The sequence below is a fragment of the Onychomys torridus genome, chromosome X, assembly GCF_903995425.1.
Source record: "Onychomys torridus chromosome X, mOncTor1.1, whole genome shotgun sequence".
In the NCBI taxonomy this organism is placed as follows: Eukaryota; Metazoa; Chordata; class Mammalia; order Rodentia; family Cricetidae; genus Onychomys; species Onychomys torridus.
Window position 1 is genome coordinate 69,056,718 of NC_050466.1, and position 14,281 is coordinate 69,070,998.

At 47.2% G+C, this 14,281-nt stretch overlaps 1 protein-coding gene across 10 annotated transcripts in view; it reads left to right on the forward strand.

The window, feature by feature from the left end:
* Positions 1 to 93: 93 nt before the first annotated feature.
* Positions 94 to 14,281, forward strand: part of LOC118573676 (F-box-like/WD repeat-containing protein TBL1X) — a 158,938-nt gene continuing 144,750 nt past the window's right edge. For 7 of the 10 annotated variants that reach the window (XM_036173975.1, XM_036173962.1, XM_036173973.1 and 4 more), the window contains exon 1: positions 1,534 to 1,951. The gene's annotated coding sequence lies outside the window, so the exon portion shown is untranslated. Of the gene's footprint in view, positions 296 to 1,533; positions 1,952 to 2,380; positions 2,548 to 10,504; positions 10,561 to 14,281 lie in introns of those variants that run through there. The other 3 variants (XM_036173970.1, XM_036173967.1, XM_036173969.1) reach the window with 3 other exon arrangements.

Consider the following 14,281-nt stretch of genomic DNA (forward strand, 5'->3'; position numbering starts at 1 on the left):
ATCAATCAACCACAATGTGACCCTACAGGCGGAAAAAACGCAGCGCTACCACCAGCATGCAGTGGGGGAAGGGAAGCACGTGTAAACCGGGCTAGGGTTGCATCATGAGCGGGCTTGGGTTTTCGATTGCACCCTTCGTAATACCTCAGCATCAGTCTGCTCGAGCTCAGGAGCCCGGGAGCTACGAAGGGCAAGCTCAAGGGAGCCCCACCAAATCCTTTGGGGTGGGGGGACTTGAATGGCAGCCGATAGCTAATAAGCCAGTGTTCTGCTGATTCACAATTATGGAGACTGTGTAAGTGTGTATTTTTTATTGATGCGCTCTAATAACGGTGTACCAACAGTCGTTTGACATCTTTGACGTTTCGCAGCAATATTTTGCAAGGTAATTTCGAGGTCCGCCTGTTTGATGGAGAACCGGCCCCTTAAAAACTCGCCCCGGGTTCTCCCCCCTCCCCCTAACCACCAGAGCAACAAACGCCTAGTGTTCAAGGAAGGAGCAAGTGAGGTTAGAGTTTAAATTGCTGAGTGTTACTGGGCTCTTAGCACCAAGCTCATTAGAAGCCTAAGGGAGGGGCAAATTGATTTTAAAAATACTCAACAAGGCAGACACCAAAGGTGCTGAGGAGGAGGGCCGGATATTTATTTAATTGAATTAAAGCCGGGAGTTGGGGGGAATCGTCACCAACTTGGAAGGGAGGAAGAAGCGCCAGGGCTGGGCCTTACCAGCCATGGCAACAGCAAACACTTTGCCAGCGCCTGCGGTTTCAGGCCTGGGGGTGGGGATTTGCAGATCTGAGGACCCCAGTACCCTAACATACTCCTCCCCAGTTTGTGTCCTCGTCTTGTATTGAAGCTTCTCCCCTATGCATTTCTGATTCTTGGCTGGGAGGTGTTTTGCAAAGGTCATGGCTGCGCCCGAGTCCTCATTTTTTTTGTGTGTGTGTGTGGGTGGGCGTAAAGGCAACTGGGGGGTGCTTTAAATCGTTAATTTTGAAGGAGATGTTCCTTGGAGACGGGTTGCACGAGGACCTCCTAGGCCAGCTGGGCGGCTTCATCTTTGAGGTGGGGGATGGTAACACTTTCAGTGGCTTGGGTTACCATTCCCTCCCCCAACCTGCAGGGTGGCCCTTGTTCCCATCCCCCTCAAAGCCACCTTGGAGTGCCAGGGTTTGGGATTGGGTATGCTTGTGGGGGCCCTGTTCCCCTCATTCCTCCGGGAGCCTGTAGAAAAGGAGCTAGGGACTGGGTTGGGGCCCAGAGGGCAACGCTTGGGCTTCCCTCCTCCACCTTGGGCGTGGGGCGGGGTGAAGTGGGGGTGGGGAGACTTTAGGGTGAAGAACTGTGCAGGGATGTAAGTCTCTTCCCTGCCCCCGGGGGGCTGGGTCTGGACTTGGTCTGGGTGAGGGCGGGCCTGGCGTCCTAGCCCGTAGTGGGGGAGGGACTGCCGCGTGGGGACGCGGGGGGCCCCCCCAAGGCGCTGGGGGAGGGGCTGGCGGGGACGCTGTGGGGGAGGGTAGAGCCGTGGAGTGCCTCCTCCAGGTGTCTGGGGAGGGCGGCTTGCTGGCGACCCTCTTGGCACATCTCTCCACCACGGTAGGCGCGCTCGCGTCCGCTCCCAGCGGAGGTCACTGGCCGTGTCGGTCCCTCCCGCCGTCCCGCCCTCTCCCGCCGCCGCCGCTCCCAGCCCAGCCCCCCCAGTCTCGACGCTCGGGAGCGACAAGCCGCCAGCGCCCCCGCCCCGCCGCCGCTGCAGCGCCCTCCGGCCGCCATTCGCCACCGAAACTTTCCAGCGCCCGCTCTTCTCGGGGACTCGGTGGCGGGCCGGGGGCGGCGCGCGGCTGCTCCGGGGCGCCTGGCCCTCGTCGGCCTCCGCGCGGCCCGGGCTAGGTGACGGTGGACCCGCCAGTAGGCACAGAGCGCGGCCACAAGTTGCACGGCTCGCGGCGAGGTGAGTGCATGCCGGGCAGGGGCGCAAACTTCTCGGGCCGAGGGGCTTGGCGGTGACCCTAGTCGCGGAGGTTGGACCCTGGAGCTCCAGGAAGGGCAAGTTCCCGTGTGTCCCCCCCACCCCCAGGGCGGGCGCGCTCCCTGCATGCTGAACAATACCTCCGGGGCGGCCGCTCCCCAAAGTGGCCGCGCGCGCGGGGGGCGGGAAAAGGCCTGGGTGCGCCTTTGTTTTGGGGAGGGGGACAGGCAAGTTTAGGGAAGCACTGCCGTTTAGTCCCTGCATCTCTTTGTCTGCCGCTCCAGAGGGGGCTGGCTAGGCTGACCTGGGTCGCTTTGGGACTTGGGGGCCGCGCGGGATCCCCTTGTGGGGGAGGGGAGCCCCATTCATCCTCGAGGCGCGGGCAGGCGCTCCCGGAACCCCGTGGACGCGCGGCGGCGCGCGGGGGAGAGAGGCTGGCCCGCCTGTGCTCAGTTTCCGAGGCACAAACTGTCAAGGAAGTCCCGGAGCCCCCTCCCCACACCCACTCCCAGGCCTGGTCTCGGGAACCAGGCTTGTGGGGGGGATTGACACCGATGGAGGGCGGCTCCCTCGGCTAGGTGAGGGTGAGCTACCGCCCAGCGCGGCCTGGGGAGGGTGTAAACCTGTTGCTTTGGGGCTGGGGAGGGGTTCTCCAGATCTGCCCTCACCCACATCCCTGTCTTAGGAATTTCCCTTACGCGGAGACGGATGCTGGGAGCTGGAGTTTATGTGGGAGGGGTGCACCTTTGAACATTGGTGATCTCTGGGTTTTGTGACAACTTTAGGAGGCTGGAGGCCTGCGGTGCTGGATGGGGCCTGGGCTTCACGTGCGTGACCAGTGCGCAATCAGGAGCTCGGGGCTTGGGGTTTTTTTTTTTTTGTTTGTTTGTTTGTTTTTGGTTTTTGGGGATATTTATTTATTTATTTATTTCCTGCAGTGGCTGGCATTCTCAGAGCCCTCCGCACTGTAAATTCCGCAGTTAGGGTCAGCTCCAACCAAATGTTGTGGAGCAAAACCTAAAACAGCTCGACTCAACGCCCCCCTCCCCCCAACCAAAACCTAAGCCTCACTGCTAGTGCAAGTGTTTGTTTCTGTTCTGCTTTGGTGTGTGCGCCTTGATCTGACTTGTGTTTTGCTCTGAGCTAGTCCCTGGTTTAGCTTGAAAGAGGACACAGGACTATAGGAGGAGGAGTGAGTACCTTGTCCCCCAGGCATCAGTTTAAGGTAGCAAATAGGTCTTGATGGCTCTATGAAATTTACCATTAGTCATTTCTAGAAGACACACAGAAGAAATGAAAGTGTTGAGTGTAAATGGCGCTTTTATTTTTAAAGGGATTTCGTGTCCAAGTAAGTGTGCTGCACATTTCATGGAACCACCCACCTGGGTAATTAGTACAACGATGAAAGTTGAAGTTCAGTTGATCCACTTATTAAAATGACCCCCTAAAGCTTTTCAAGCCTTTAATATCTCTCTCTCTCTCTCTCTCTCTCTCTCTCTCTCTCACTCACACACACACACACACACACACACACACACACACACACACACCTGTGGGACTGGCAGGGGCGATTTGGGGTGTAAGGCTCCCATCTACCTTAGTCGAGTCAAAGGAATCCATTTTGGCAGTACTACTAAAAGAAAAAGGAAGGCATTTTACCCCTTTTATGGTATTGGACAAATATTGATTTAAAAATTACCTCAGTTTTGCTGTTGGGTAAATGCTGGGTGCTCTGCTAGGCCCAGAGTCACACCAAAGCTTTGGAAATGGAGGCTGATTGCTATCCAGTAAGGGTGGGCCACCAGGATCCTTGGGGTGCTGACAATTGTCTTTGATCCAGGCTCTTATATTTGAATGCTTGTTTCTCAGTTAGTGGAAATGTGTGTAGGAAGATTTAGAAAGTGTGGCCTTGTTGTGGTATGTCTGTTGTTGAAGGTGGGCTTTGAGGATTCAAAGGCCCACAACATTCCCAGTTAGCTCTCTCTGCCTGTGCTTGTGGATCAGCTGTGAGCTCTCGGCTGCTGCTCCGGTGCCATGCTTGCCTGTTGCCATGCTCCCTGCCATGATGGATGGTCATGGACTAATGAACCCTCTGAAACTGGAAGTCCCAATGAGTTCTTCCTTCTACAAGTTGCCGTGGTCCTGGTGTCGCTTCAAAGCAATAGAAAAGTAACTAAGACAGTTGGATCAATCCAGAGAAATATAAACACCTTCAAGTTTTACATATAAATCTCAGTGTCTTAAGTTTGTGTGCTTTAGTAGGCAGTATAGGGATACCTATAGTGTGGTGTAGGACTGTGGAATTGTAAATGGTCCTGAAGCGTGTTTGTGTGTGTGTGTGTGTGTCCTTGTGTGTATGTTTGTGCACTTGTGTTTCTGGTTGCACTGTGTATGCATGGTGTCATTCAGAGGTTGATAATAGGCTGTCTTAGTTGGTAGCTATCCACCTTATTTTTCAGGCAGAGTTTCTCACAGAGCCCAGAGCTCACTAATTTGGCTAGAGTAGCTGACCAGCAAGCGCTAAGGATCCTCCTCAGTATTGGGATTATAGACACAGGCTGCATGCAGCACCCACATTTTTACATAGGTCTCCAGGGATTAAACTCAGGTCCTCACTGTACTGACTGAGCCATCTCCTTGAACACCATTTTTCTTTTTTGTTTTTTGGTTTTTGTTTTGTTTTTCGAGACAGAGTTTCTCTGTGTAGCTTTGCACCTTTCCTGGGACTTGCTTTCTGGAGACCAGGCTGGCCTCGAACTCACAGAGATCCGCCTGGCTTTGCCTCCCGAGTGCTGGGATTAAAGGCCTGCGCGCCACCACTGCCTGGCCCCACCATTTATATATATCAGAGAGTCTGTGTTTTTATCTTTGTGGTCACATGGTGAATCTACCTTGCTAGGTTCTTGGGAGGATATTGACCCCCATAGCTGAGAAAGTTGTTGCTTACAGTAACTGAGTTGCTCTGTTCATTCCGAGTAATGATTGGAAACATGACAATGCTTTATTCCCACTTGGCCTGAACTGTGAAAGAGCTCCCCTCCCCCCAATTGACCAGTTGCTGGACCATGAACTCCTGTAATTTTTCTGAGCATCATTTTATACATACACAAAAATCAAAAGGAGGGGCTAAGGATATAGATCAGTTGCTAGGGTGCTTGCCTAGCAATCAAGAGGTCTGGTGTTCAATCCCCAGCTGTGGGTGTAATCTTAACACTGAAGAGGTAGAAAAAGGTTAGTAGGGGCACAGCATGGTTGCAGAGTGCATGTTTTAGCTTGAATGCCTGAGGCCTTTGATTCAATCTCCTTGCCTCTAGAAAGAAAACAAAAAACTGTACATTTTGGTGTGTGAATAAGGAAATAGAATTCACTTTACCATATTTTCCCTGCAATGAAGATTTCATTTTTTTGTTTGTTTTTTTTTTTTTTGAGACAGGGTTTCTCTGTGTAGCTTTGCGCTTTTCCTAGAACTCACTTGGTAGACCAGGCTGGCCTCGAACTCACAGAGATCCACCTGCCTCTGCCTCCCAAGTGCTGGGATTAAAGGCATGCACCACCACCGTCTGGCTGAAGATTTCATTTTTTAAAATTACATTTTCATTTTGTGTGTGTGTAAGTTGTCAGGACAACTTGTAGAAGGAGTCAGTTCTCTTTTTCCATCATGTGGGTACTGGGTTGTCAGATTTGGCACCAAACCCCTTACTGGATAAGCCACATTACCCACCTTGTGATGAGGACTTTATAGAACTTCCTGCTATGGATTATATTTTACTGTTTCCATTTTCCAGCCAAGGAAACTTGACTTTTTTTGCAATTCTCCTTTGTAGCCCTGGCAGTCCTAGAACTTATTTTGTAGACCAAGCTGGCCTCGAACTCATAGAGATCCATCTGCTTCCCAAGTACTTTGATTAAAGGCATATACCACCACCGCCTGGCTGGAAACTGACTTTAAAAAAAAAATGATTTGTTTATTTTTATTTTATGTGCATTGGTGTTTTGCTTACACGTATGTCTGTGTGAGGGTGTTGGATCCCTTAGTACTGGAGTTACAGACAATTGTAAGCTGCCATGTGGATGCTGGGAATTGAACCCAGGTCTTCTGGAAGAGCAGTCAGTGCTCTTAACCACTGAGCATCTCTCCAGCCCTGGAAACTGACTCTTAATGGGTGAGTAATGCACTCATACGTAGGGGAGGGAAGGGCGTGTGAGTCCCAAGGCTCAGCTCTTAAAATTGGTCTTCCTCTGCCTTCTTATCTATCTAATGTAGGTTTTCTCACTTGAGACAAGAAATCTATAAATTCCATTCCCTTTTTCTGTTCCCTCAGATCTCAACTAAATGTTGGTAGAGATCTGCCAATCAGTATTCATTTTTTTTTTCAACATATTGGAAGGCAGACTGTGGTACAGGTATTATTTTCTTCTATATCTTTGCCACTGAGTCGTGTGTGTGTGTGTGTGTGTGTGTGTGTGTGTGTGTGTGTGTGTCTTCTTAGACTTGAATTAGCCGAAAACAGTTCTGGTCTATCGGAGTCCATTTTATGGATTGAACAGCACATGAGACTCAACCAGTAACATGTCTTACTGGACAGAGTTAAATGAGCAAAATATTGCCCAAGGCTGTTCTGGTATTACTTAGTGAAGTTTTCATAAAAAAGAGCAGGAATTTGAGTGTAATTTTTGTAGGGAGGTCTTGTGATTTTGAAATAATTCATAGGTAGACTTATTCAAACCATCTTGTGTTTGTGCATATTCATGTATGTACATATTCATGTCACTGGACAACCTCTGTTGTTGTTCCTTAGGTATTGTCCATCTTGATTTTAATTTTTTTGTGTGTATCTGCATGTGTGTTCAGATGTGTGAGCATGTGGAGGCCAGAGGTTGACATTCAACATAATTTATTTTTCAAACAGGGCCTCTTATTGGACCTGGAGCTCACCAGTTTATACACCACTTGACCAGTGAGTGCCAGGGGTCTTCCTAGTCTCTACTTCACAGCTCTTGGATTATAAGCATATACCACAATACCTGCAGTTTTAAATGGATGCTAAGGATCTGAACTTGTGTCCTCATGCTTGTGTGCAAGTACTTTACCCACTGGGCCTTCTTCCCAGCCCTCCCCTTTCCTTTTTTTTTTTTTTTTTTTAATTTGAGACAGGTTTTACTCTGTGTAGCTTTTCTCCTTTCCTGCCTTTTTTCCTTTTGAGACAGGGTCTCATCAGGTAATTCTGATGAGCCTGGGACTTGCTTTGTAGACCAGGCTGGCCTTGAACTCAAGAGATGGGCTGCTTCCGTCTCTCAAGTGCTTCGATTACATTCAAGTCATGTGCCAGCATGCCTGGCCCCCACCTTGTATTTTGAGACAAGGTCTTTCATTGGCTAGGAGCTCCCCAGTGAGGCTAGGCTGATGGTCTAGTGTTCACCTCTGAACAGCTTTTTAAAAAATGTTTATTAAGAATTTTTAGTTCATTTTACATACCAACCGCAGATTCCCCTCTCTCCCCTCCTCCTGCCCCCTAGCCTTCCTCCCCAACCCACCCCTCATTCCCTCCTACAAGAAAGTAAAGCTTCCCATGGGGAGTCCGCAAAGCCTGGTACATTCAGTAGAGGCAGGTCCAAGCCCCTCCCCCTGTATGAAGACTGCACAGCATTTTTCCCTCCCACTGAGACAGGGTTTCTCTGTGTAACAGTCCTGGATCTCACTCTGGAGACCAGGCTGGCCTCGAACTCACAGAGATCTGCCTGCCTCTGCCTCCCGAGTGCTGGGATTAAAGGCGTGTGCCACCACTACCTGGTCATTTTTACTTTTTATTTTGAGATAAGACCTTACCAACTGCCTAGGCTAGCTTTGAATGGTGGCTGATCGTCCTGAGTAGGTGGCATGATGGGCCTGTGTCACCATACCTGGTCTGTGTCTGATGTTTTCAATCTCTTGTAAGCGCTGGGTACCTTGGGCTCCTTCCAGCCCTTTCTTGAAGCTGATTTCCTAAATATTGAGTTTTAATTCAGGAGGTCAGAGTCTTCCAGATTAAAAGACCCCACAGAGGGAGTGTTTCCACAAGATGCTGGTCACAGCAGTCAGATCCTCTAACAAATGAAAACATAGCTGTTAGTGTTTCCTGAACATTGGCCCTTGACTCAAGGTATTTGTATTAGTTAGTTGATATATTCTTTGCATAGTTCTGTGCATGTGTTAGAGATATCATTTGTAAGGGAGGACGAGGGAAGGGGGAAACCCAACTATGTGTTTACTGGAGACATCTTTTTGCATCTGTTCTCATGTACTATTTTTTTTTTCTCGAGACAGGGTTTCCCTGTGTAGCTTTGCACCTTTTTCCTGGAACTCACATTGTAGACCAGGCTGGCCTCGAACTCACAGAGAGCCGCCTGCCTCTGCCTCCCAAGTGCTGGGATTAAAGGCATGCGCCACCACCGCCCAGCCTCATGTACTATTTTTATATTTTGATTTTAATTTTATTAATTTGAATTCATTCATTCCTTCTCTCCCCCTTCCTTTTCCTTTCTGTTCTTTGAGCCAGGGGGTCTCAATACATAGTTCTGGCTGGTTCTGTAGACCAGGCTTGCCTGCCTTTGTTTCCGTAATGCTGGGATAACAAGTTCCATGCTTGGCTTAATTCATATTTTGTGTGTGATGTATGTATGTGTTCATGTGTGTGCAGTTGGACACACAGATGTGTATGCACACGTGTTTGTGTGTGCGCACGTGTGCTCGCATGCACACGCACACCAAAGGTTGATGTCAGGTGTCTTTCTCAACCCTGCTCCATTTCTGGTCTCTCCAGTCCTCCAGTGCTGGGATTTGAGATGTCCACTGGTGCTGTTCCTGGCTTTTTCATATGGATGGTGGGGATCCTAACAGGTCTTTGTGCTTCTGTGGCAAGCACTTTACTGACAGAACCATATCCCCATCCTCTACTTGTTTTATTTTGAGATAGAGTTTTTACTGTATAGCTCAGGCTGGCTTTGAACTTGATGTCTTCCTACATCATTCTCTCACAAGGGCCTCACTCACCTGCTGGTTCAGCACCTGTCAGGCGGGGAGGTAGTGCCTCCATGGTTGATGTTTTTGATTGTGTGTGGATTTTGAGACAGGGTCTCACTATGTAGACTAGGCTGGCCTGGAACTAGCAAGAGCTCCATCTGGCTCTGCTTCATGAGTGCTGGTATTAAAGGCGTGTCCCACCAAACCTGGCCTCCCTATTTTCCCCTTGAAGACGGCAAGCTTCTTTGCTGACTCAGCACCTTGCTGGCCTTTATGACGTGGACTTCTGTCTTTCTATGCCTTCCCACACCCATCTTTTTATTTTGCTTCTTTGGGTTATGTTTCTGCCTGTCTGGCTCGTGAGGCTCATGTGAGCCACAGAGAAAAGATGGAAAGGAGGGAAGGGTAACGGAGGGCGAGCCCTGAGAGGAAAATCTTGCCTCCAGTCTCGTCTCCAAAGGCCAGTTCCTTCCTTCACACTAAAAATAGTCATGGAAAAAGAAAAAAAGTTTATCTTTCCAACATTAAGAAAGGATAAATGTTTACAAAATGATTTTAATCTTGCTTCCTCATTGGAGCTAGTTTTTAAACGTATTTGGTAGTGAAAGATTAACAGTTTATTGAATGTAGTGTACATATGACTTTTTTTAAAAAGAGAAAAGGATGAGTCCTAGGTGTTAGAAAACCTGACGGGGGCCAAGAGTCTTGTCTCACTCAGCCCAGAAACTATGATGATCTGTGCAGTGCCAAGGGATCACTGTATGTAGGTCACAGTACAGACTAGGGAAATGTTGATCAGGAAGGTGGAGCTTGGAGGGGGGAACCCCAGGATTAATTTGAAATACCTTTATGCCCAGCAGGAAATGAAGACAAAACCTGAACTGTGGGCTCAGTATAGATGGCTTTTTTTTTTGAATCAAGCTTCCCTCGATGGCTTATTTTGAGCTTGACCTCCCTCTGAGGGACTCGTTTTTTTCACCTACAGAAGAGAGTCACCTCGGGGCAACCCAAATATCCTGATGGAGATAGGCATGGGTCCTCATCCTTATGATCCCTGGAAGAGAACTGATTTCAGATCTTTTGGGAGAGCAGTATGTGGTGTTAAGCACTGAGCCTTTTCTCCAGCTCTGCCTCCAACTCTTGAGTCTCTCCCTTCAGCCTCTAGAGGGCTGGGATTGCAGCCTTGTATTACACAGCTGGCATATCAGTGTTTGGGGGGCAGGGTATGTTAGGAAATAAATGACCATAGTTGCTGACAGCTGCAAGAAGAGTCTCAGATGCTCACAGGAAAAAGGGAAGAGAGGAGAGATGGTTCTTGAAAAATGCTTGAATTTCAGGCTTCTAGCTATGGGAAAGAGGCTGCCATATAAACTCTGCCTTCCAAGCACTCAGATCCCCAGGAATACACAAAACTCTCTCTGTTTTCTGCTTTGTGTTTTTTAGATGTCAAAGATGGTTAGGTCTAGCTTGAGGTCAGCTTCTTGTTATTTGTGATGAGGAAAATCCCCAGATAGCCCTGTCTCTTGTTTATGCAGACCCAGGAAGGAACCAGCGGAAACACTGGCCAGCCTGGAATTTCATTGCCACACAGGTAGGCTAAGAAACCTGGAAGGGGTATAGGCAAGGGAGTGAATGTCTCAAGCTTTGGCTGGTTGCTGCTCTAGATGCTGCTTCTGTCTGCATCTGTATAGCTGGTGGCATAGTGAATTGAACCAGAGGTTTGGGGACTGTGCTGGTCAATTTTTTTTTAAACTTGACACAAGCCAGGGTCATCTAAGAAGAGAGAACCTCAACTGAGAAAATATCTGCACCTGATTGGCCTGTGGGTAAGTCTGTGGGACATTTTCTTTATTAATGATTGATGTGGGAGGGCGCAGCCCGCTGTGGGAGGTGCCATCCCTGAGCAGGTGGTCCAGGGCTGTATAAGAAAACAAGCTGTGCAAGCCATGGTGGGTAAGCCAGTTAATGGCACCCCTGCATGGCCTGTGCATCAGCTCTGCCTTCAAGTTGCTGTTGTTATTGTTGTTATTATTATTATTTTTGAGATTATAATATAATTACAGTATTTCTCCCTTGCCTTTTTCCCCACAAACACTTCAATATACCCTCTGTAACTCCAGTACCATGAGATCTGTCACACTCTTCTGATCTCTTTGGGTACCAGGCATGCACATGGAGCACATACATACATGCAGGCAAAATACTCATTCACATTAAATAGTACAATTAATACTTTTTAAAAAAAATCTTTTAAAAAAAACATTGCAATCTTTCTGTATAGAACTGCTGACAGGTATTTAATATCATTTAACATCTACAGTGGCTCAGAAGTGGGGTCCAGGCTGTTAGCTTCAAGCATAGGGCACTTAAGCATGCAAAGCTCTTGAAGTCTTCCTCATAGATCAATCATGTGAAACTAAACCATGGTAAAACTACAGAACTCGTTTTATGTTTTAATTTTGGAAAAAATGAAATGAATTCTTGTTTTTATTTTTGTTACTGTTTTTATTTTTGTTATTGAGACAGTATCTCATGTTGCTTAGGTTGGTCTCACATCTGAGATGCTGCTGAAGTTGGCCTTGAACTCCTGATCCTCCTGCCTCAGCCTCCCAAGTGTTGGAGGCTGAGTGTGCACTGCTATGTCAGGCTTTAAGAAAAAAAAGCAAATTCTTACACTGCTCACTTATGTTTTACTTTGGGCTATACTTTTGTTTTCCATGTTCTCGTGGCAGCTGATGTGTTTTCTAGGAGACTCTTCATCCTGGCAGTTTGGCAATTTAGGTCTTGTATTGGGTGGTCTTGGTTAAGTTTCTATTGTCATGACAAAACATCATGCCCAAGGCAACTTACAAAAGAAAGCATTTAATTTGGTGGCTTAATAGTTTCAGAGGGTTGGAGTCCGTGACCACCATTTTGGGGAGCATGACAGGAGGCAGGCAGGCATGGTGCTGGAGCAGTAGCTGAGAGCTTAGATGTTGAGTCACCAACCATGAGTCAGAGCAAACTAACTGGGAATTATGTGGGCTTTTGAAACCTCAAAACCTGCTTCTAATGACACACTTCTTTCAACCAAGGCCACACCTCCTAATCCTTCCCAAACAGTTCTACCAGACAGGGACCAAGTATTCAAATATATGAGCTAATGGGGGCTATTCTCATTCAAACCACCACAGGTGGCCTGCCAAGTGTGTGGGGTCACTTGAACCTGTGTGCCCAGCAGTGCATATTTGTTTGTGTATATGTGTGCACACAGGCATGCAAGTTAATATGTTTGCATATCTGTGTGGAGGCCAAAGGTCAGTATCGGATGTCTTCCTCACCTTGCATTTTGAGACAGTCTCTTACAGAACCTGGAGCTTGCCCATTTGCTGTCAGTCCGGTGAGCTCCTGGGCTCTGCCTGTCTCCATGTACCCAGCACTGGAATTATAAATTACTACAGCTCAGCTGGCTTTTATATGGGATCTGGGGAAGGAACTCAGTCAGGTCCCCATGTCTGTGTAATATGTGCATTACAACCACATCATCTCCTCAGGGCTAAGTGTGAAGATTTTAATTATGAAGCTAGATGCAATTTGGGGGGGGGGGCATGACCACTTTTTTCTTTCAGATTTGTTAAAGATCAATATTTTATGTTGACTAAATGCTGGGGTTGGGATGAATAGATAGTTATTTTTATCTCTGACTTGGACTGTTGTATTTCCCATGATTAAAATAGGCACTGTATGGTTAACATCAGTAGGAGAGGATGTGTATTATAATTATGAAACACATATACTCTCTCTCTCTCTCTCTCTCTCTCACACACACACACACACACACACACACACACACACACACACAGAGTAGTGAAGGTAAAACAGGTGGAGAATATCTTTGGCCTAATACTTTTTGTCTACTCACCACTGCCCAACTTCTGAATGAGGCCTTGTCTGGTGCCCAAGCAGGTCTCATTTTAATGTTGGAAGCATGTCAGCAAGATCCTGTGACACTGCTTCAGCTCTGAGCCAGCAACCTCTTGTGTTTTTGTTGAATGACAGCACTCGAGTGTCCATTTGATGACTAGCCAGCCAATTGCATGATTATAATATTATTCAGAAATCTGTCTGAGAGGATGGTCCTAAATGGGCTCTGTCTTCTGAAACCTACTGATTTGTATTTCTTATGTGCAGAAAGAATATGCTCACTATGTGCAGGTATTTCTTGGGAGTTGGAGGGGACTGGTTAAGGCAAGGGTAAAAGCCATTGGACCATAAATGCTCTTGAGTCCTGGAACCTGGCAGAGAGATCACAGAAGTGCATGGGCTGCTTACACTGTGGAAGGACTGTTGACAGAATACACTTAAGGCATGCAATGGCTTCTTCTTAGAAGGTGGCGCTATTAAAAAGAGCTGTCATGGTTTTTCCATGGAAATAAAAACCAAATCAATTTTCGTTCAAATAATTGTATGTGAGGCTTTATAATTATAAAGATCTGAAGTTAGCAAAATTATATAGTCCAAGTTAATTACATTAGTGTGTTCAAACCAAATATAGAGCAAGATTAGCATTTTCTGTGTCACTACAGGGCCTCCTAGCTTTAGCTGCTTTCTCTCCATCCTCCCTTCTCTTTCCCTCTTCTGTTCTTTTTATTCCTCCTCCCTTTCTCTTTTCTTACTCCCATCTTACCTTCCTTTTCTTATTGAGCCCAGGGTCTGGTACATGCTAGGCAAACACTGTGCCACTGAACTACATTCCAAACATCCCAGTTAGCTGCCTTCTGGATATATTTTTTTAATGTTTTAAATATCCTAGATCTATTTTCAGGAAATTAGTTGAAATGAGACTGTTTTAATTTTAGTTGGGGCAGGGGTACAATTCCTTAAGTATCAAAGGCATGGGGTACAGTTGGAAGTTTTTCCAGGACAAATCTCTTACCCACAGTCCCACAGCCTTTTATAAAATAATCACACAGAGGCTTAATATTAATTATAACTGCTCAGCCATTAGCTCAGGCTTATTACTGACTAGCTCTTGCACTTAAATTAACCCATAATTCTTATCTATATTTAGCCTTACCCTTTCTCAGTTCTGCCTTCACATCTTGCTTCCTCTGTGTCTGGCTGGACTCCTGACTCAGCCCTTCCTCTTCCCAGCATTCTCCTTGTCTGCTTGCCCCACCTATACTGCCTGCTTGGCTACTGGCTAATCAGTGTTTTATTTATCAACCAATCAGAGCAACACATTCACAGCATACAGAACATCCCACAGCAATGGGGTAATTTGCCAGCTCTTTCTGTCAGAGACCCTATGAGAGCTAGGCACATGATCTATC